Here is a 22,518-nt window from a genome sequence, read left to right as displayed (position 1 = left end):
AAGTGATGCGGCTAAGAGATTTTCTTATCATACACTCCACCGTTGTCTGATCTCAGAATCTTTCGTTTCAAACCCATCTGAGTTTCCACCAGGTTTTTGTACTCCACAGTTTCGTTGACAACTTCAAACTTTTCTTTAATGAAGTACGCATGTGTCATTTTTGTGGCATCATCAATGAGAGTCATGAACTACCTATAGCCACTGATTTATTCTACTTCCATTGGACCACACACCTCGGTGTGCACTAGAGCTAGTGGTGTCTCTGCTCTGCTAACTGATTTTGAAAATGGGTTGTGAGTTTGCTTGTCTTTTATGCAACTCTCTGTTAGGGTCTCCTGCCCTGTGCTGCCACGTCGTCATGGCAACCGGGAGACAAGTGCTAGCGGAGTAACCTGAGCGCAGCTGATACTCCGGTTCGGGTCTTTTGCTGTGCAGTGGTTATAGGCTCTGTGCATGGCAGGGGATCCGGTGCTGGTTTTTGTGCTCACAGTCTGTGAGGTCTGAGTGGGGCGTGGACAGCACCTGCTTTATAAGGCCTCTTTTCAGGGTAAGCAGATGCTGCTGAATCTTTGTTGGTTAGTCAGTTTCTGAAAGTTAGCCAGTACTGTGTAGCTTTGTATTTGTTTGTTGCTTACTGCAAATAGGCCTGGGGATTTGGTATTACACTCTGCCAATCCAGACCTAGCAGTAAGACTGGAGTCAGTCGTTCAGCTTGCTGGGGTTCTGTTACTACTCTGTGAACTTAGCAAGTTTGCGGCTGTATTCTAAGACTTGCCTGTCTAATCCTGTCTCACTGTGCTAGGTGTCAGGGGTCAGTTTAGTGGCAGTAAACCGAACCTGTGCACTGCAAGTGAGAATTAGGATTGTGGAGAATCTCCTTGTGTCTATCATTCCATCTCTGACCAAGGAGTTTACTGCCACACCCGTTGGTAACCCTTTAGGGTTTTGCTGTTGCCCTTAGCAACAGCATTTCGGGTTTTCTATGTATTAAAAACACAACATCTTGCTTTTCACATCTGAGCAGTTCTAATACAAGGGAGATACCCTGTTCCTTAGCCTCTGGGCTTCTCTGTTCACGTTGTGTGTATTTTGTTACCCTTCCACCTTCTGTGTACGTTATGTCATATTCCCTAGTCTGTCTGTGAGTCCATGTGTTTTGCATAACAGTTCAAACACCAGTACATTCCTGCAGGCACTGGAGTGCATAACAGTCCTGACACCAGTACTTTCCTGCAGGCACTGGTGTGCATAACATATTCAGCAGCCCAATACTCCTGTTGAAATTTTGTGGGAATATGGAGCATACCCCTCAAAATACGTTGCAACAGGTGGTTGATCAGGTGCAGGTCCTGACTCAAAAATGTAATGATTTGTCCATTAAAATGCACACCTCCCAGGCTGCTGGCGGAGCTCCCGCAGCAGCAGCACCTGCAGGGGTTAAGGAGCCGAAAGTAAATCTCCCGGATCGTTTTTCTGGAGATCGCTCGCAGTTCTTTTGTTTCAAGGAGAGCTGCAAGCTATACTTCCGGCTTAGGCCTCAGTCTTCTGGGTCGGAGATTCAGCGGGTGGGCATAGTGATTTCCTTGCTACAAGGAGACCCACAGGTCTGGGCATATGGGTTGCAGCCTGACTGTCCGTCGCTTAAAAGTGTTGATGCTTTTTTTACGGCACTGGGCATGTTGTATGATGACCCTGACAAGACGGCCTCAGCCGAGGCTCAGATTTCGATCCTTAAGCAAGGGCGAAGGCCAGTTGAGGTTTACTGTACGGAGTTTCGGAGGTTGGCCCATGATACCCAGTGGAATGACCCAGCCCTGAGACACCAGTACCGAAGAGGTCTTTCTAACCAGATAAAGGACCAACTGGTACAACATCCCTTGCCTGATAGCTTGGATCAGCTCATGCAGTTATCCATCCGGGTGGATAGACGGCTGAGAGAGCGTAGGCTTGAAAGGGAGACTGAGATTTCCTTCCTTCCCAAGGGAACCTCAGACTCTGAGGAATTTTCCGAGGAGTCTATGCAGATTGGGGCTACCCGCCTCTCCTCGCGTGAGAAGATGCGGAGGAGACAGCAGGGGTTGTGTTTGTACTGTGGGAATAAAGGTCATGTGGTAGTATCATGCCCAGAAAAGCCGGAAAACTTCAGGGCCTGAGGGTGATGGGAAATATCCTGTCAGGCCAGAAGTCAGAATTTCCCAAGAAGACTTTTATCATTCCGGTGACCTTGAAGATCCTCGGTCAAACTGTCAAGACTGAGGCCTTTGTGGACAGTGGGGCCGACGGGGTTTTTATGGACCGCCAATTCGCCCTGAAACACTCTGTTCCCTTAGTACCCTTGGCATCGGAAATTGAGATTTGTGGGTTAAACGGGGAACCATTATCCCAAGGTAAAATTACCTCTTGCACTAGCCAGATTTCTTTGTTTATTGGAGCCACACACTCTGAAAAATTGTCCTTTTATGTGACTGTCTGTACTTTTGCCCCATTGGTGTTGGGGTTACCCTGGTTAAGGGCCCACAATCCTCAATTTGACTGGGTCTCTGGGGAGATTCTTAGTTGGAGTACTGATTGTTTCAGGAGTTGCTTGAGCCTTCCAGTCAGGTTCTCGCAGCTAAGTTTGCCAGGATTGCCAGGGTGTTATGCAGATTTTGCGGACGTGTTCTCCAAAAAAGTTGCAGAGGTACTACCTCCCCATCGCTCCTATGACTGTGCCATTGATTTGTTGCCAAATGCTAAGCTTCCCAAGAGCAGGTTGTACTCCCTGTCACGTCCTGAGACTCAGGCTATGGCAGAGTACATTCAGGAGAACTTGGCTAAGGGATTTATCAGACCTTCACAGTCTCCAGTTGGGTCGGGGTTCTTCTTCGTGGGTAAAAAGGACGGTTCGTTGCGACCCTGCATCGACTTCAGGGAATTGAACCGTATCACGATTAAAAACTCATACCCACTGCCTCTCATTTCGGTCTTGTTTGACCAGCTTCGTACTGCCACCATTTTTTCTAAGATTGACCTACGCGGTGCGTACAATCTAATCCGAATAAGAGAGGGGGATGAATGGAAGACTGCCTTTAATACCCACTCGGGGCATTATGAATATTTGGTGATGCCTTTTGGGCTCTGTAATGCCCCAGCAGTCTTCCAGGATTTCATGAATGATGTGCTCAGGGAATATTTGGATAGATTCTTAGTTGTATACTTAGATGACATCCTAATCTTCTCCCATTCCCTGGAGGAACATCGGAAGCATGTACGCTTAGTCCTCCAGAAACTCAGAGACCACCGGCTTGGGGCGAAGCTGGAGAAGTGCGAATTTGAAGTTCAGCAAATCGCATTTCTAGGATATATTATCTCCCCAGAAGGTTTCCAAATGGAGGGTTCCAAGGTACAGGCAGTCCTGGATTGGGTGCAGCCCACTAGTTTGAAGGCGCTACAGCGTTTCCTGGGCTTTGCGAATTTTTATAGACGATTTATCGCTGGATTTTCGTCTATAGTGGCGCCCTTGGTGGCACTCACTAAGAAAGGGGCGGATGTTGCTCACTGGTCTTGTGAGGCTAAAGCGGCTTTTGCCCGTCTCAAAAGGGCATTTGTTTCGGCCAAGGTGCTGCGACACCCAGATCCAGAGCGTCCTTTTGTGGTGGAGGTGGATGCCTCTGAGATGGGTATTGGGGCAGTGCTTTCTCAGATGGGAGTGTCAGATAATCGCCTTCATCCCTGGGCTTACTTTTCCCGTAAATTTTCGCCTGCCGAGATGAATTATGACGTGGGTAACCGGGAATTGTTGGCTATTAAGGATGCACTCGAGGAGTGGAGACACTGGCTTGAGGGGGCTAAGTTTGTGGTCTCAATTCTCACTGACCATAAGAATCTGGCATATTTAGAGTCAGCGAAGCATCTCAATGCCAGGCAGGCACGATGGGCTTTGTTTTTTGCTCGCTTTAATTTTTTGATAACATATCGCCCTGGGTCAAAAAACATCAAGGCTGATGCGCTCTCGCGGAGTTTTGCTCCAATCCAGGAGACCACCGAGGAGCCGTTGCCCATTGTTTCCCCATCATGTATTAAAGTAGGCATTACCCAGGACCTCTTGTCATTAGTCCTTAGAGCACAGGAGCAGGCTCCTCCAGACCTTCCGGTAGGTCTTTTGTTTGTGCCTCCTAGGTTAAGACAGCGAGTGTTCCTGGAATTCCATGCCAAGAAGTCTGCAGGTCACCCGGGTATTGCCAGAACTCGGGAGTTGCTATCTAGGGCGGTGTGGTGGCCCTCGGTGGCTAAGGATGTGGATCAGTGGGTTCGGGCATGTGACATCTGTGCCCGAAATAAGACTCCTAGAGGGGTTCCTGTTGGCCCACTACATCCACTCTCTATCCCATCTAAGCCATGGACCCACATTTCAATGGATTTTGTGGTGGACTTGCCCAAATCCTCGGGGATGACAGCCATCTGGGTTGTCGTTGACAGGTTTTCGAAGATGGCGCACTTCGTTCCACTGGTTGGGCTGCCATCGGCCAGACGCCTGTCTGAATTATTTATGCTGCATGTTGTGCGTCTCCACGGGTTGCCACTTGATGTGGTCTCTGACCGCGGATCCCAGTTTGTGGCCAAATTCTGGAGGGCATTTTGTTCCGATCTCCAGATTTCTGTCAGCTTGTCGTCGGGCTACCATCCGCAGTCTAATGGGCAGACTGAAAGGGTGAACCAGTCCTTGGAGCAGTTCCTCAGGTGTTATGTCTCCAAGTGTCAGACTGACTGGGTTGCTCATCTGTCCATGGCGGAGTTTGCCTATAACAACGCGGCTCACTCTGCTACAGGGATCTCTCCCTTCCTTTGTGTGTATGGGCATCATCCTAAGGCCAATTCTTTTGACCCCCTGGACTCCACGCCTGGTGGTTCCTCTGTGGTTTCGGTCCTTAGAGGTATTTGGCGGAAAGTGAAGAAAGCCCTTGTGTCTGTGTCATTAGTGACCAAAAGGGTTTTTGATAAGCGGAAAAGACCCTGCAGCTTCAAATTAGGAGACTTCGTCTGGTTGTCTACCAAGAATTTGAAGTTGAGACAGCCATCTCATAAGTTAGGCCCCCGGTTCATCGGCCCTTATAAGATCACCAGGGTTATCAATCCGGTGGCATTTCAGTTAGATCTGCCCCGTTCTTTGGGTATCAATAAAACATTTCATTGTTCCCTTTTAAAACGGGCGATTAGTAATCCTTCTTCCAGTGGAAGACCTTCCCCTCTTCTGATACGTGGCCAGAGGGAGTTTGTTGTTGAAAGGATTCTTGACTCCAAGGTGGTTCGGGGTCGGCTGTCATTTTTGGTGCACTGGAAGGGGTATGGCCCGGAGGAGCGGTCGTGGGTGCGCAGTTGTGATCTTCATGCCCCCAGACTGATACGCTCTTTCTTCTCGCAGTTCCCCGATAAACCCGGTGGTAGGGGTTCTTTGACCCCTCGTCAGAGGGGGGGTACTGTTAGGGTCTCCTGCCCTGTGCTGCCACGTCGTCATGGCAACCGGGAGACAAGTGCTAGCGGAGTAACCTGAGCGCAGCTGATACTCCGGTTCGGGTCTTTTGCTGTGCAGTGGTTATAGGCTCTGTGCATGGCAGGGGATCCGGTGCTGGTTTTTGTGCTCACAGTCTGTGAGGTCTGAGTGGGGCGTGGACAGCACCTGCTTTATAAGGCCTCTTTTCAGGGTAAGCAGATGCTGCTGAATCTTTGTTGGTTAGTCAGTTTCTGAAAGTTAGCCAGTACTGTGTAGCTTTGTATTTGTTTGTTGCTTACTGCAAATAGGCCTGGGGATTTGGTATTACACTCTGCCAATCCAGACCTAGCAGTAAGACTGGAGTCAGTCGTTCAGCTTGCTGGGGTTCTGTTACTACTCTGTGAACTTAGCAAGTTTGCGGCTGTATTCTAAGACTTGCCTGTCTAATCCTGTCTCACTGTGCTAGGTGTCAGGGGTCAGTTTAGTGGCAGTAAACCGAACCTGTGCACTGCAAGTGAGAATTAGGATTGTGGAGAATCTCCTTGTGTCTATCATTCCATCTCTGACCAAGGAGTTTACTGCCACACCCGTTGGTAACCCTTTAGGGTTTTGCTGTTGCCCTTAGCAACAGCATTTCGGGTTTTCTATGTATTAAAAACACAACATCTTGCTTTTCACATCTGAGCAGTTCTAATACAAGGGAGATACCCTGTTCCTTAGCCTCTGGGCTTCTCTGTTCACGTTGTGTGTATTTTGTTACCCTTCCACCTTCTGTGTACGTTATGTCATATTCCCTAGTCTGTCTGTGAGTCCATGTGTTTTGCATAACAGTTCAAACACCAGTACATTCCTGCAGGCACTGGAGTGCATAACAGTCCTGACACCAGTACTTTCCTGCAGGCACTGGTGTGCATAACACTCTCACACATAGGTCTTTCAGCATTGCTCACGGTGATCTCTGTTACCATTCCATCTAGCAGTTTCTGGACGTTGTCATATCCCAACCATTTGTGCTACAGCTCCATTGACTGGGTTGCATCAGTAGCCATCATTGCAGTACACTCCTCATTGTCCGGGACATATAGTTGGTTGGTTGCACTGCATTGCTGAAGCAATAACAATCCCTCTTTTGTTTTGCACCATACACTTGCCCTTCTGAAATTGGACTCTGCAGCCTTTTTTCTCTAGGACGCTGATAGCAATGAAATTACTGCCCAAATCTGGCACGTACAACACATCTTGGATATCTGTAACAACTGTTTTTTCTCCAATTTTTGTTTCTCCTCCATTTCTTAAATGCACTGTAATTGTCCCAGCTTGTGATGCAGTAAGGACTTTATTTCCAATCCCTGTAACTGTAGTGGGTACACACGGTGTTAAAGAATTGAACCAATGCTTATTGTAACTGAAATGCCTAGTGGCCCCCGAGTCCATGTACCAGCAATCCTTCCTGTGACTGTATGCTACATTTAGTGCTTACTCGTTTGGCTTGTCAAGCTGTTTCTGTGCACCACTGGAATTTCTCATCCTGCAATCTGAAGCTTTATGTCCTATCTTTTGACATACAAAACATTTGAACTTTTGATTTTTAGACTTTGTGCCCTTTCTGATCAAGATCAAGGCAGAACCCTCAGCTTTGGTTTAGACAGGAATACATTCTTGGAACTGTAGTAGCTTGGCCCTTACAATCTCCGTTGTCAGCTTAGTGTTATTTGACTCTAATGCAACCACCAAATTTGGCATCAGATTCTGCAACATAACCATTGCCACTTCTTCCTCATCCACCTGTGCCCCCACAGATGCCAATTGCTGAGCTATCGACAATAACATCAATGTAATCGTTCAAGTCCTTGCAGGCACTCAGTTTTGTTCCATATAAAATGCATCTCAAAGTTATCCTTCTCATCAGACCTTTGTCTTCATCCGCATTTTGCAGGGCTGTCCACATGTCCTTAGCTGACACTTTCTCACTGACTATTGAATAGACATGCTGCTCCACAGCTAAACCTCTCGTCCTGTTGGCTCTGTCTTCGTCATCTGGGCAAGGACCTGCTCCTGGGTCTATTGTGACCTTCCACAACTTTTTCCGCTTAAGCTGCTTCTCCATGGCAAACTTCCATGCAGTGTAGTTTTCTGAACCTTTCAGCTTAGCAAAGTTCATACTGTGCCCTGTGTTATACATCTTCTCTGCGCTTGTATAAAATGTCACTTTGAACTTTATCTGTGTGTTCTTTTATTCTGCTATAACTCAAAACAAGTAAGGGGTTAATCTTCAAGCGCGTGGGTCTTGGCACATAACCTGTTGGCAGAGTATTGCGGTACTTGGTGCAATGATGTTAGTCCACACTCTAATGAGTTAATAGCAATTGGGTTTATTCATAATACACACAGGCGACTTGGGTATGCAGGATTAGTATGCAATTGGTCTGTTATAACATACAGGGTAACACAGGTATTGGCGGTACTTATTAGTGCCCTGATGTGGCTGTGGTATGACTGCGGGGATGGCTCCAGTGATAATGGATGGAGGACTGCATGGCCATGCAGTCTGACTCCCGCTGTGAAGGAGAAGCGATGCACCGCCTGGCTCTGTATTAGTCCTGGAGGCACTGTCACGATTCTCCATGCTGCGATTCTCCAGATACACCAATCTGAGAATGCTGCCCCGTGACACCTTTACTGATTAACTCAGCATGTGGTAAATCCGCGCAGTAAACTGCCACCAGCAGAAGTACCAGTCGCTGCGTCTGCCAGGCTAAGCGACTTTGAGGGACCACGCCCAGGGCGAGCTTCTGCTCTCACCCGCAGACAAAGCTATTAATACGTAAAAAGGTATGTAACCTTCCAGCCTGTGTTCCTCATATTTAAAACCCAGGCTGCACTCACAGTCCCCCCTCCTTCTGGAGAGTTTTTTTAACCTTTCCAAAGCCAGAGTGAATGGAGTCTTAGCTTATACTGTGGGGTCTCTTAACCATACTAATAGGGGTGGATTGCCTTATCTTTCAATTGCTTGTTTGATGCTTAGAGAGTTGGTACAGGCCCTCTTGGTCACATGAGCAGGGATTATTTAATTAGCCATCTCATTTTGTTTGAAGGTATGAAGCAGGCTTATCCATTATACTGGGACAGCATATACAACTGGCTAAAGGGACATTTTTCACCTGTTGTAGCCAAAACGTCTTCGCTAATCCATAAGGATGCACCCCCTGTTGGGAAAGTAACAATTTGTTCATGCATCATGAAACCCATCCATAATGTCTAGTTTCTCTGCCATTAGATGGCTACCACTGATAACATAATAATAAAAATAATAATAATATTAATATAACTGTGTGAGGAGGTGCTTTGAGCTCTGATAGACACCTCTGACAATCAGGTGACCGCCAGTCCAGGAAGTACATGTTAGCTCAGCGACAACAGCAGCAGCAGCACTGAGGAGGGAAGGAATATGCAAAGGAAACACACAAAGGAGCAAAATCTGAGAAGGGTCCACTCTGGACAACGGGACACTGTTTGGGGGCTTGTAAATCACTGTGAAACAGGATAGGGGGTTTCCCTGCAGACTCCAGCAGCTGACACCTCCTCACTATGCCGGGACTAGCAACTTCTGTGTAAGGGGTGGGGGATCTCCTCTGCCACGGGGAGATCTGTTGGTGGGGGAGGGGGGGAATTATGTGCTAGGGGGGATCTGAGCAAGTGGGGCTGGTTCATAAATGTGTGTGTAAATCTGGCACTGATGCTAGCCTCCCCAGCCACTGACCTCATCGCACATCCATCTCACATAACCCTACATGAATACAAATGTACAAGACCAAGTTGACATAACCATGGTTTTAGCCACTAAATTAATCAGATTTCACTAGCTATGTACTAAAGCCTCCGAAAGATTAATGAGTAAAAAGAGCAATTTGATGATCTGGGAAAAAGCTAAAACTTTGCATTACACAAAAGTTATTACTATTCCTGGAGTACTTGAACCAGAGTCACTAACAGAATCAAAGTTAAAGAATTCTTATTTTTATCAGGTTTTCAAAAAGCTTTTTTTTTCTTTCTAATATATTTCTGCTAGTAGGGCATAGGTTTATTCTACACTGAGAACATAATTTCTATACATGTTTACATTTATTAACATGTGTGGGCGATGCCATACTGCTTCCTCTGCTAAGATAACATTAAATATTAAAATAAATTGCAGTGGGGTAGCGGTTAGTTCATCATGTAAACTGGTAAAATAGAAAACGTGATTCAGCAACCAAGTATCACATTTTAAACAAAACAGTTCAGTGACAAGGAATCTGTTTTATTTAAGTACACAAGAACCATTCTGCAAAATATTATTTTTAAATAATTTTCTTTGAACCTTCAAAACTGAACTAGTGATTCAGCTAATCTAAATATCAGTAATATTTCTCTACTGTAATATAAGGTTGCGAGTCAATTTTTATCCATTTAAATTGAAATTTGTAACATAAAAAAGTGATGCAAAAGTACAATGGGCCTAATTCATATCTGATTGCTGCTGTGCGTTTTCGCACAGCGGGCGATCAGGTCTGTACTGCGTATGCACTGCAATGCACAGATGTGACGGTCCGCAGCGATGGGGAGTGCCGGTTAGCGACAGGATAGTGCAAAAAATGCGATTGCGCGGGTGATTGCAAGGTGACTGACAGGAAGAGGCTGTTTGTGGGTGGCAAATGACCGTTTTAGAGGAGTGTCCTGGAAAACACAGGAGTGTCCAGGTGTTTGGAGGGAAGATTCCTGACGTCAGCTCTGGCCCCGATCATTGCAGCAGAAGAGTAAGTCCTGGGCTATGCAGGGACTGCACGAACTTCAGTTTGTGCAGCTCTCCTGCAGAAGCGATCACACACCTGCATAACAAATTCCCCCCAGGGGCAAACGCAGGATTTACTGTGGAGGGTTTCTATATTATCTATCTATCTATCTATCTATCTATCTATCCATCTATCTATATATATATATATATATATATATATATATTTAGGAACAAAGGATGAGGTAATAAAAAGCGACCACTGGTGCAAAAACCATTTGTAAAACTAGGCAGTTAAAAAAAAAATTTTTACATTTATTACAATATAGCACTAAAACAAACCGAGTGTTTACAAAGTAAAAATAGGTACAAGTACCATACATAAAAAACATATATAAAACAATGCATGGAAAGACTGGAAAGCATAAAAGGGGTACATATGACATAAAATACGTAAGAATAAAAAATTTAAAAAAAGTTAAAAAAGAGAGGAGTGAAGTATCTTAACTTAGTCACTGAGGTTAGATCAAGGCAGCACCCAACGCGTTTCGTCCTATATGGACTTCATCAAGGGGTGATTAGAGACTAGAGACAGATCCTATATATATACTCATCCTAAGAGGAAGTGGTGGTTACATCAATGCTTCTAAAGGGCTTCAGACGTGAAGTAATTACTAAGGATGAGTATCAATATCTCCTAAATTCCAACCCCGTCACCCCCATTTTTTACTTTCTCCCCAAAATACATAAATCCCTGGACAATCCCCCAGGCAGACCGATAGTGGCAGGGATTGATTCCCTAACCTCACATCTCTCGGAGTATGTGGACATATTCCTTAGAAAATATGTGATGGAACTTCCAGCGTACCTGAAGGACACCACAGCGGTCCTAAATTTGATGGAAAAATTCCAGTGGAAGGACACATACAGATGGGTCACAATTGATGTGCAGTCCTTGTACACTTGTATAGAGCACAATAAGGGGATCGAAGCTTGCAATGAATTTCTCAGCAAAGACCATCTCATCACTGAGGATCACAGACTTTTTATATGCGAACTCATGGATTTTATTTTGAAGCATAATTATTTTAAATTTTTAGATGGGTTTTACCTCCAGATCTGCGGAACCGCGATGGGCACCATCTTCGCACCCAGCTTCGCCAATCTTTTTATGGGACAGTGGGAGAATAGGCACATTTTTACAAACAATCCATACCAGCAGAACATCATTTTTTATAAACGCTACATCGACGACATTTTGATTGTGTGGGAAGGAGACGAGCAAACCGTTAAAGAATTTCTAACATACATTTCGGATAACAATATGAATCTCAGGTTCACGGCCACGGATAACGTTGAAAGAATTGAATTCCTGGACCTAATACTAACACACTCGGAAAAGGATGTCATCACAAGCAACAATATTAAAAACATAGACATGAACAGTTACGTGCACTACATGAGCAATCACCGGCAACAGTGGAAAGACAATATTCCTTTTTCTCAATTTAACAGAATAGCACGTAACTGCAAAACCACTAAGGACAGAGACCAACAATTTGAAGTTTACAAAGCAAGATTTAAGGATAAGGGGTATCCCACTGGACTTTTGGAAGGAGCTACCACCAGAACCAAAGCCCTGGAAAGAGGAGAACTTTTGGAATACAAACCCAAGGAAAACAAAGAGGATACAGTTAAATTTATCACCACCTACAGTAGGCATGAAAACCTCATTAAACAAACTCTGATGAAACACTGGCTTATCTTGCTAATGGTTCCCATACTGAAGTACTACCTTACTAAGGAACCAAAAATGGTGTTCCGGAAATCTCAAAGTCTAAAGGACCTTGTGGCACCCAGTATGTTAAGGAATCCGGAAGCAAGAAATATCATGCCGAAATGTGTAGGCAGTTTCAAGTGTGGCAGATGCAATATCTGCAGACACCTTCATCAGAACAGGAAATCATTTCATGGAACCAACACCAACAAAGAATATCGCATTAAACAGTTTATCAACTGCAATACATCATCAGTGATTTATCTCCTAGAGTGCCCGTGCAAAATGAAGTACATCGGCAAAACCAAGAGGGCCTTGAAACTCCGCATACAGGAGCACGTGAGAAATATAAGGAACAAAGTATTAACACATGCAGTCTCAAGACACTTCCATCAACACCACAACTCAGACCCAGAGGAACTAACCTACAAAGGCATCGAATTGGTATCCTTGGGAGACAGAGGAGGAGACCTTTCCAAACTCCTCTCCAGGAGAGAGATGTTCTGGATCTACGAACTGAACACTCTTCACCCAGATGGCCTCAATGAAGGATATGAGATAGCACCCCTCTTATAACATAAGCCATTCCATACATCCTGCTCCCTCTGTCCTTCATCATGAAATGAAGTCCCGTTTTCCTTACTAATATTACAGCCATACCACACTGGACATGCCCAACTCCAACCGATCTTGGAAGCGAAGCAGTGTTGGGCCTGGGCAGTACCTGGTTGGGAGACCCCCAGGGGATACCAGGTGCTGTAACCAACTAACTAAGGACGGGACAGAGAATTAAATTCTGAACTACCTAATTGAGGGTTCCCCACCCTCCACTCTCTTGCTACTGTAATATCTTTTATGACACTCTTATCTTTACAAACTCTGTATAATTCTCTCTGACGTTCTGTTCATGGTCCTTATATAAGCTATACAGCACCTTTTAGAACTATCTCACTTTTTAGGATAATCACGCATCCGGCTCTGGATACTAAATCTGTATCTTTATTATATACACTGCTGGAGATGAGCTTTCGTCCACAATCCCATAATATTATTACAATCATACCAGCCTGGGGACGCCCAATACCGTCTGATCTTGGAAGCTAAGTGAGGCTGGGCCCGGTCAGTACAAGGATGGGAGACCTCCTTGGAAGATCGGGTGTTGTAAACCTAAGGATGCTGGAAAAAACTGGAGGAATTCTCTAACAATTATGTGTATATGCACTACAACCTTTCAATCATGGGTTTTTTTTTACGCTCTTCCTCCCTTCAAATGTCTGTTAACCTCTCACTTTAATCTGCACAATCTCAATACAGGTTGAGTCTCCCTTATCCAAAATGCTTGGGACCAGAGGTATTTTGGATATCGGATTTTTCCGTACTTTGGAATAATTGCATAGCATAATGAGATATCATGGTGATGGGACCTAAATCTAAGCACAGAATGCATTTATGTTACATATACACCTTATACACACAGCCTGAAGGTAATTTTAGCCAATATTTTTTGTAACTTTGTGCATTGAACTAAGTGTATCTATAGTCACACAATTCATTTATGCTTCATATACACCTTATATACACAGCCTGAAGGTCATTTAATACAATATTTTTAATAACTGTGTGTATTAAACAAAGTTTGTGTACATTGAGCCATCAGAAAACAAAGGTTTCACAATCTCACTCTCGCTCAAAAAAGTCCGTATTTCGGAATATTCCGTATTTCGGATATTTGGATATGGGATACTCAACCTGTATCACATTAAAGATTATTAACCTTGGCTCTGAATCATCCCCACTGTTCACTTCTCTCTTTCTCTTTTTCTTATCCACCTGTAACGATCACTGCAAAGAAGTAGCCCACTTATACAAAATTGTATAAAAATTAAATAATGTACATCATCATTATCACGGTATTTCTAATGCTGTGTTGCTAGAACATAGATAAATTAAGGTGTAATGCAACAGATGTACATTAAAAAGTTATGATTTCATGCATCTGATGTACCTTTTAATTATATGCAAGCAACGTTAATATGACCCTGACCCCATTTTCTCTTTTGTATATCTTCACATATGTAAACTGATTATGGAGCGGGACATAGTTTTTGGAAAGGATCTAAACAATAACAACAATGAGAAAAAGCCATCGAGCATATCTGTACTCCAAAAACATGGCCGCCGTGAACACAGAATTCAGAGGACCTTTTCCAACACAAAATGGCCGCCGGAGGACTCCGCTCACACCACTACCAACATAAGACATTGGGAAACCAGTCCGCCGCATCAAGGACACCCTCTAGTGATGGGAGCATGGTCCGCCACACGAAGCGGACGCATGCGTACTTCGAGTACAAGGACACCGGATATGGGGCGGATATGATGTCACGGACTGTCCGGACAGGAAGTCCGCGGCTCCGTGTTTCATTCATGTTTTAAACCTGTTACACTGCTCGTTTTACACTAAGTTTTAGATATCTGATGTTTCCATTAATATAGCCACAATATAGAATAATTATACTACTACTTTGGTGTTTTTTGATCACACTAAACAATCAATTACAGGAAGTGATGTAACCACCACTTCCTCTTAGGATGAGTATATATATAGGATCTGTCTCTAGTCTCTAATCACCCCTTGATGAAGTCCAGATAGGACGAAACGCGTTGGGTGCTGCCTTGATCTAACCTCAGTGACTAAGTTAAGATACTTCACTCCTCTCTTTTTTAACTTTTTTTTAACTTTTTTTTAACTTTTTTATTTTTACGTATTTTATGTCATATGTACCCCTTTTATGCTTTCCAGTCTTTCCATGCATTTTTTTATATATTTTTTTTATGTATGGTACTTGTACCTATTTTTACTTTGTAAACACTCGGTTTGTTTTAGTGCTATATTGTAATAAATGTAAAAAAATTTTTTATAACTGCCTAGTTTTACAAATGGTTTTTGCACCAGTGGTCGCTTTTTATTACCTCATCCTTTGTTCCTAAATCTTTATTTTTAGACACTTATACCGGTGCCTAACTATACTTGAGGTACAAAGCTGACGCCCTGATAACACATGGGGAGTGCCCACTAGGCTAATTATACATCCGTAGTTCCACTGCTAGTGTTTCTATTTGTTATACTGCATCTGTGGTGCCGATAGCTTTCCTGGTACATATATATATATATATATATATATATAGTCCCAAAAAAGAACCCGCACTCGGATGCTGACAAACTGATTAATTGGAGGGTGCCCTCAGCAAGTGAATTAATGCAAAGAGAGACGAGAAGACTGCGGCACTCCAAATACAAAAAATGTATATTGATTCAAAAAATCATCACAGCATCAAATAAATCGACGATTTGGTACTCGCAGGTACCATTTTCAAGCTAAATGCTGCTGAACAAGGTAAACAGGTTAAACAGAGGTAACACACGTTACTCACCTAAATACCCCCCTGTCGCTGAGGGAGGCCGGGTAGCGGCGGCGTCCTGCATGGAGTCCGTCCGTGACGGGCGCTGGCCGATGACGTCATGCCGCTGGGCGCTGGCAGTGATCCAGGAAAGCGTAAGGCGTTGCCTGGCAACCGGACGCTGCAGGCTAAAACATCTCCCCAACCACCAGGTTGCTACAAATGCCCCCGATGTACCACTTGCTCACATATGTTGACTGGTCCATCTTTTAAGCATCCACACACTTCAAAAAATATCTATTTGAAGCATACCTTGTCGTGTCTTTCCACCCATGTGATCTACATTATAATTTGCCCATGCAATTTGTATTATGTCAGCAAAACGATCCGCACAGCTCGCGAACGCATGGCCCTCCATAGGTCCTCAATTGGAAAGGCCATCGCCAGTGGGAATTCGGATCAACCTGTGGCCCGGCATTTCCAACAACTGGGCCACTCGCTATCCTCATTGAAACATATGTTAATTGATCATATCCCACCTTCATTACGTGGAGGCGACCGTAGTGGAAAGCTATTAAAGTGTGAAATGAAGTGGATTCACAGCCTTAATACAGTATCTCCAGCTGGATTGAATGAACGCTATAATTGGAACACCTTTCTATAAGGGGTGGTTTATATACCTATTCTTCATCTTCAATATTTAGTTTGTCTAATGCTTGCCTTTTTTTGCATTAATATATGCTCAGAGGCAATCCATTAGGCCACGAGTCCTGTCTCCTTTGTCTGGTCATGAGTGTCTATTTGTTCTGTTATTTTAGTTCAGACTATCATGGTTAATTGATTATTTTGCTATCTTCCATCCAATGTCTGTTTTTCTCATGATATCTTGGTCCCATTGCAGTGTCTGCGTGCGTGTACTTGTGTGCGCGCATATACTGCAATATACACATGTGCCTCCTTTGTTATCATTGTTATTATTGCTCCTAGCCGACCCGTAACTATAACATATCATGTGTCTTTCCCTTTAGTCGCTGTGGGAGGCCGGGGAGATGTTTCAGCCTGCAGCGTCCGGTTGCCAGGCAACGCCTTACGCTTTCCTGGATCACTGCCGACGCCCAGCGGCATGACGTCATCGGCCAGCGCCCGTCACGGACGGACTCCATGCGGGACGCCGCCGCTACCCGGCCTCCCTCAGCGACAGGGGGGTATTTAGGTGAGTAACGTGTGTTACCTCTGTTTAACCTGTTTACCTTGTTCAGCAGCATGTAGCTTGAAAACGGTACCTGCGAGTACCGAAACGTCGCTTTATTTGATGCTGTGATGATTTTTTGAATCAATATACATTTTTTGTATTTGGAGTGCCGCAGTCTTCTCGTCTCTCTTTGCATTAATTCACTTGCTGAGGGCACCCTCCAATTAATCAGTTTGTCAGCATCCGAGTGCGGGTTCTTTTTTGGGACTGTTCTTTGTGAGTCGTCTGACTCCGCACGGAACCCTGCACCATCAGCTTTGTTTATTCACCCCTCTTGGAACACAGACACATTTTACTATGGAAGCTCAGTCGGACGACAGTGGTGGCTTCATAGCAGGTTATCGGAGTATGCCCCTAACTAAGGGCTTATTATGCAGCTTCACTGATGAAGACGCCAAAGCTATCCTATCCAAGGAGCTCTGGCCTTCTTTTGAATCAGATCTGACAGCTGAGGAAATCTACCAGCATCTCGTCAAGTTAAAAAAAACGTGAAACTGATTACTCGATGCACGGAGTCACTTTGACCAAATATTTTAAGGAAAAGATGATACCACGCGGCTTCCGCTGTCGTAATGTACCAACCATCGGTCGGTACAGTCCGGAATTTTGTCAACAGTGGATATGGATTGTAAACAAGTGTGGATTTGATTTAATGCTCCTTGTTATTAAGGAGTCTGAAAAAGAACTTCATCTTGGGCGAGACAAAATTCATCAGTTTCGAACAACTAATGTCCCTATACTTTCTGCTGATACCGGCAACGACTGGCTTTCTAAACTGAAGTCGACTATGGAATCCTATCAGAAGGAATTGACCAAATTTAAACTCAGGAAATATGACACAGTGGTTCAAGATTACGAGACCAACAGAGTATACCATTGGTTAATGGGCGGTGAGCGATTTCCTACGCGGCCACAGAAGGGTGGATCTCGCCAGGGTTGGCATCAATGCCGAGAAGCCCGGGGAAGAGATACTGTCACCTCGAACAGTGACAGTGACTTTCAAGTTAGGGACTCTGATGACCCTTTAGAGGGGACCTCCATGCCCCCCGGCGGGCATATCAAGAAACTAAAAGACCAGGCTGTCAAGTCAAAGCCACCCGTCGCGGGGGTCAAAACACGAGGCAAAAAAGAAGCTCCCTCCCAAAAGAAAAAATGATTTACAATCTCTCCTCCCATGTGCTTACTAAGGCAGAGGAGAAGGTTCTCAATAAGGGCCTTTCCTTTGTGCCGACCAATAAACACCATGACCTGAATTGGAACATTGATCTCTATAAATTCTCCAGGACGCTCCGGTTACAGGAGCACTTTCAACATGTGCCAGAAATTTCCGTCACATCACCTACACAACAGTTTTTAAGGAAGAGAAGCCGTTCCAAGTTTGACCCTAGTTCCCAAAACTCCTCCATCCAAACGTTTTCTAGGATGATGGATGTCTCGGTCCAGAAATTTGTGGATGCCCAACCCAGGCCACATCAGAATTTAAGCAAAGAAGAATATCTTGCTCTTAAAAACCTTTCTGATTATAGAGATATTGTGATACGCCCGGCAGATAAGGGTGGTGCCATCGTGGTCCAAGACCTGGGGGACTATATGGCAGAAATCGAACGACAATTAGCAGATACTGCCGTATATCAGAAACTTGACAGTGATCCGACTCATCATTATCAAGCAGAACTCACCGGTATTCTCCAGCGGGCAAGGTCGGACGGTCTTCTGGATGATTCCCTTTTTTAGGCTTTACAACAACCACACCCGGTGAGTCCTATAATGCAGTGGTTCTCAAACTCGGTCCTCAGGACCCCACACAGTGCATGTTTTGCAGGTCACCCAGCAAGTGCACAGGTGTATTAATTACTCACTGACACATTTTAAAAGGTCCACAGGTGGAGCTAATTATTTCACTTGCGATTCTGTGAGGAGAACTGCAAAACATGCACTGTGTGGGGTCCTGAGGACCGAGTTTGAGAACCTGTGCTATAATGTATACTGTCCCGAAGATCCATAAGGACCCGATGCACCCGCCTGGGCGCCCTATTATCTCGGCTCGAGATTCTCTATACCAGCCTATTGCGATGTACCTTGACCAGATTCTCCAACCATATGTGATTCGACACGCTAGGTTGATCAAGGACACTACAAGTTTCCTTAATCGACTAGCAGGCATTACCGACATTCCAACAGACGCTATTCTAGTCACCATGGATATCAATAGCCTATATACGTCGATTCCACATGCACAAGGACTTATAGCCGTAAGATCTTTTTATCGTACTGAGGGGATTTCAGATCTTGACATTGACCTTTTCATGCAGTTGCTTGAACTTACCCTTACGCACAACTACTTCATCTATAATGGCACATTCTACAGGCAACTCCTGGGCTGTGCCATGGGCAGTAACGTTGCGCCCAGTTACGCTAATATCTATATGTTCTTTGAAGAGGAGGCCATGTTCTTTTCTGTCCCCGATAGTGCCAGGTACATCTTAATTTATATGCGTTACATCGACGATCTGTTTATCCTTTGGCTAGGGGATGAAAAGGCCCTGTTAGGCCTTATAGAAGCCATTAATTCTCGACCATCTACCATCAGGATCTCGTCAAACCATAGCACAACATCAATTCACTATTTGGATGTCCAAGTATCCATTGACAACCACAAATTAAGAACCGAAGTATTCTCAAAACCTACTGACCGAAACACACTTTTATTGGCATCAAGCTTCCATCCTAAACCTCTTAAACGAGGCTTGCCCAAATCACAAATGATGCGTGTGGCAAGAATAGCAAGTGATAAATCGATAGCAGCTAATAGTATTGATGGTGTCATTGATAAATTTGTGGCTAGAGGATACAATCTCACTGATTTGAAGAAACAAAAAATGGAAGTGTTAGCATTGGATCGGTCCCAATTGCTCACTCCCAAAGTGAAGGACACCCAATCAACTATTCCTTGGAAGATGGAGTATTCAACATCCAGTCAAGTGGTCCAGCGAGCAAGCCGTGCCTTATGACCCATAGTAACGTCCGACAAGGATTTACCGTGTTTCAAATCCAAAAGGCCTATGGCCTGTTTCATCAGGGGACGGAACATTAAAGACATGGTTGTCCACACGGACATTACAGGTTTCACTAAATCCATTCCTGTTCCTCATTTTATGACGAAACCACCAGGTTGCTACAAATGCCCCCGATGTACCACTTGCTCACATATGTTGACTGGTCCATCTTTTAAGCATCCACACACTTCAAAAAATATCTATTTGAAGCATACCTTGTCGTGTCTTTCCACCCATGTGATCTACATTATAATTTGCCCATGCAATTTGTATTATGTCGGCAAAACGATCCGCACAGCTCGCGAACGCATGGCCCTCCATAGGTCCTCAATTGGAAAGGCCATCGCCAGTGGGAATTCGGATCAACCTGTGGCCCGGCATTTCCAACAACTGGGCCACTCGCTATCCTCATTGAAACATATGTTAATTGATCATATCCCGCCTTCATTACGTGGAGGCGACCGTAGTGGAAAGCTATTAAAGTGTGAAATGAAGTGGATTCACAGCCTTAATACAGTATCTCCAGCTGGATTGAATGAACGCTATAATTGGAACACCTTTCTATAAGGGGTGGTTTATATACCTATTCTTCATCTTCAATATTTAGTTTGTCTAATGCTTGCCTTTTTTTGCATTAATATATGCTCAGAGGCAATCCATTAGGCCACGAGTCCTGTCTCCTTTGTCTGGTCATGAGTGTCTATTTGTTCTGTTATTTTAGTTCAGACTATCATGGTTAATTGATTATTTTGCTATCTTCCATCCAATGTCTGTTTTTCTCATGATATCTTGGTCCCATTGCAGTGTCTGCGTGCGTGTACGCATATACTGCAATATACACATGTGCCTCCTTTGTTATCATTGTTATTATTGCTCCTAGCCGACCCGTAACTATAACATATCATGTGTCTTTCCCTTTAGTCGCTGTGGGAGGCCGGGGAGATGTTTCAGCCTGCAGCGTCCGGTTGCCAGGCAACGCCTTATGCTTTCCTGGATCACTGCCGGCGCCCAGCGGCATGACGTCATCGGCCAGCGCCCGTCACGGACGGACTCCATGCGGGATGCCGCCGCTACCCGGCCTCCCTCAGCGACAGGGGGGTATTTAGGTGAGTAACGTGTGTTACCTCTGTTTAACCTGTTTACCTTGTTCAGCAGCATGTAGCTTGAAAACGGTACCTGCGAGTACCGAAACGTCGCTTTATTTGATGCTGTGATGATTTTTTGAATCAATATACATTTTTTGTATTTGGAGTGCCGAAGTCTTCTCGTCTCTCTTTATATATATATATATATATATATATATACAGGTTGAGTATCCCATATCCAAATATTCCGAAATATGGAATATTCCGAAATACGGACTTTTTTGAGTGAGAGTGAGATAGTGAAACCTTTGTTTTTTGATGGCTCAATGTACACAAACATTGTTTAATACACAAAGTTATTCAAAATATTGTATTAAATGGCCTTCAGGCTGTGTGTATAAGGTGTATATGAAACATAAATGAATTGTGTGAATGTAGGCACACTTTGTTTAATGCACAAAGTTATAAAAAATATTGGCTAAAATGACCTTCAGGCCGTGTGTATAAGGTGTATATGTAACATAAATGCATTCTGTGCTTAGACTTAGGTCCCATCACCATGATATCTCATTATGGTATGCAATTATTCCAAAATAAGGAAAAATCCGATATCCAAAATACCTCTGGTCCCAAGCATTTTGGATAAGGGATACTCAACCTGTATGTATATATATATATATATATATACACATATATACACTGCTCAAAAAAATAAAGGGAACACTTAAACAACACAATGTAACTCCAGGTCAATCACACTTCTGTGAAATCAAACTGTCCACTTAGGAAGCAACACTGACTGACAATCAATTTCACATGCTGTTGTGCAAATGGAATAGACAACAGGTGGAAATTATAGGCAATTAGCAAGACACCCCCAATAAAGGAGTTGTTCTGCAGGTGGTGACCACAGACCACTTCTCAGCTCCTATGCTTTCTGGCTGATGTTTTGGTCACTTTTGAAAGCTGGCGGTGCTTTCACTCTAGTGGTAGCATGAGACGGAGTCTACAACCCACACAAGTGGCTCAGGTAGTGCAGCTCATCCAGGATGGCACATCAATGCGAGCTGTGGCAAGAAGGTTTGCTGTGTCTGTCAGCGTAGTGTCCAGAGCATGGAGGCGCTACCTGGAGACAGGCCAGTACATCAGGAGATGTGGAGGAGGCCGTAGGAGGGCAACAACCCAGCAGCAGTACCGCTACCTTCGCCTTTGTGCAAGGAGGAACAGGAGGAGCACTGCCAGATCACTGCAAAATGACCTCCAGCAAGCCACAAATGTGCATGTGTCTACTCAAACGATCAGAAACAGACTCCATGAGGGTGGTATGAGGGCCCGACGTCCACAGGTAGGGGTTGTGCTTACAGCCCGACACCGTGCAGGACGTTTGGCATTTGCCAGAGAACACCAAGATTGGCAAATTCGCCACTGGCGCCCTGTGCTCTTCACAGATGGAAGCGGGTTCTCACTCAGCACATGTGACAGATGTGACAGAGTCTGGAGACACCAAGGAGAACATTCTGCTGCCTGCAACATCCTCCAGCATGACCGGTTTGGCAGTGGGTCAGTAATGGTGTGGGGTGGCATTTCTTTGGGGGGCCGTACAGCCCTCCATGTGCTCGCCAGAGGTAGCCTGACTTCCATTAGGTACCGAGATGAGATCCTCAGACCCCTTGTGACACCATATGCTGGTGCGGTTGGCCCTGGG

General features: G+C 44.6%; 2 pseudogenes; both read left to right on the top strand.

Moving 5' to 3' along the window:
- The first annotated feature begins 12,664 nt into the window (after positions 1-12,664).
- LOC134936179 (5S ribosomal RNA) lies at positions 12,665-12,783 on the top strand (annotated as a pseudogene).
- Positions 12,784-13,067: 284 nt separating this feature from the next.
- Positions 13,068-13,186, top strand: LOC134949538 (5S ribosomal RNA; annotated as a pseudogene).
- The last annotated feature ends 9,332 nt before the right edge of the window (positions 13,187-22,518 follow it).

Source organism: Pseudophryne corroboree, chromosome 1 (assembly GCF_028390025.1).
Source record: "Pseudophryne corroboree isolate aPseCor3 chromosome 1, aPseCor3.hap2, whole genome shotgun sequence".
Classification (NCBI taxonomy): domain Eukaryota; kingdom Metazoa; phylum Chordata; class Amphibia; order Anura; family Myobatrachidae; genus Pseudophryne; species Pseudophryne corroboree.
This window is presented reverse-complemented; position numbering and strand designations above follow the sequence as displayed.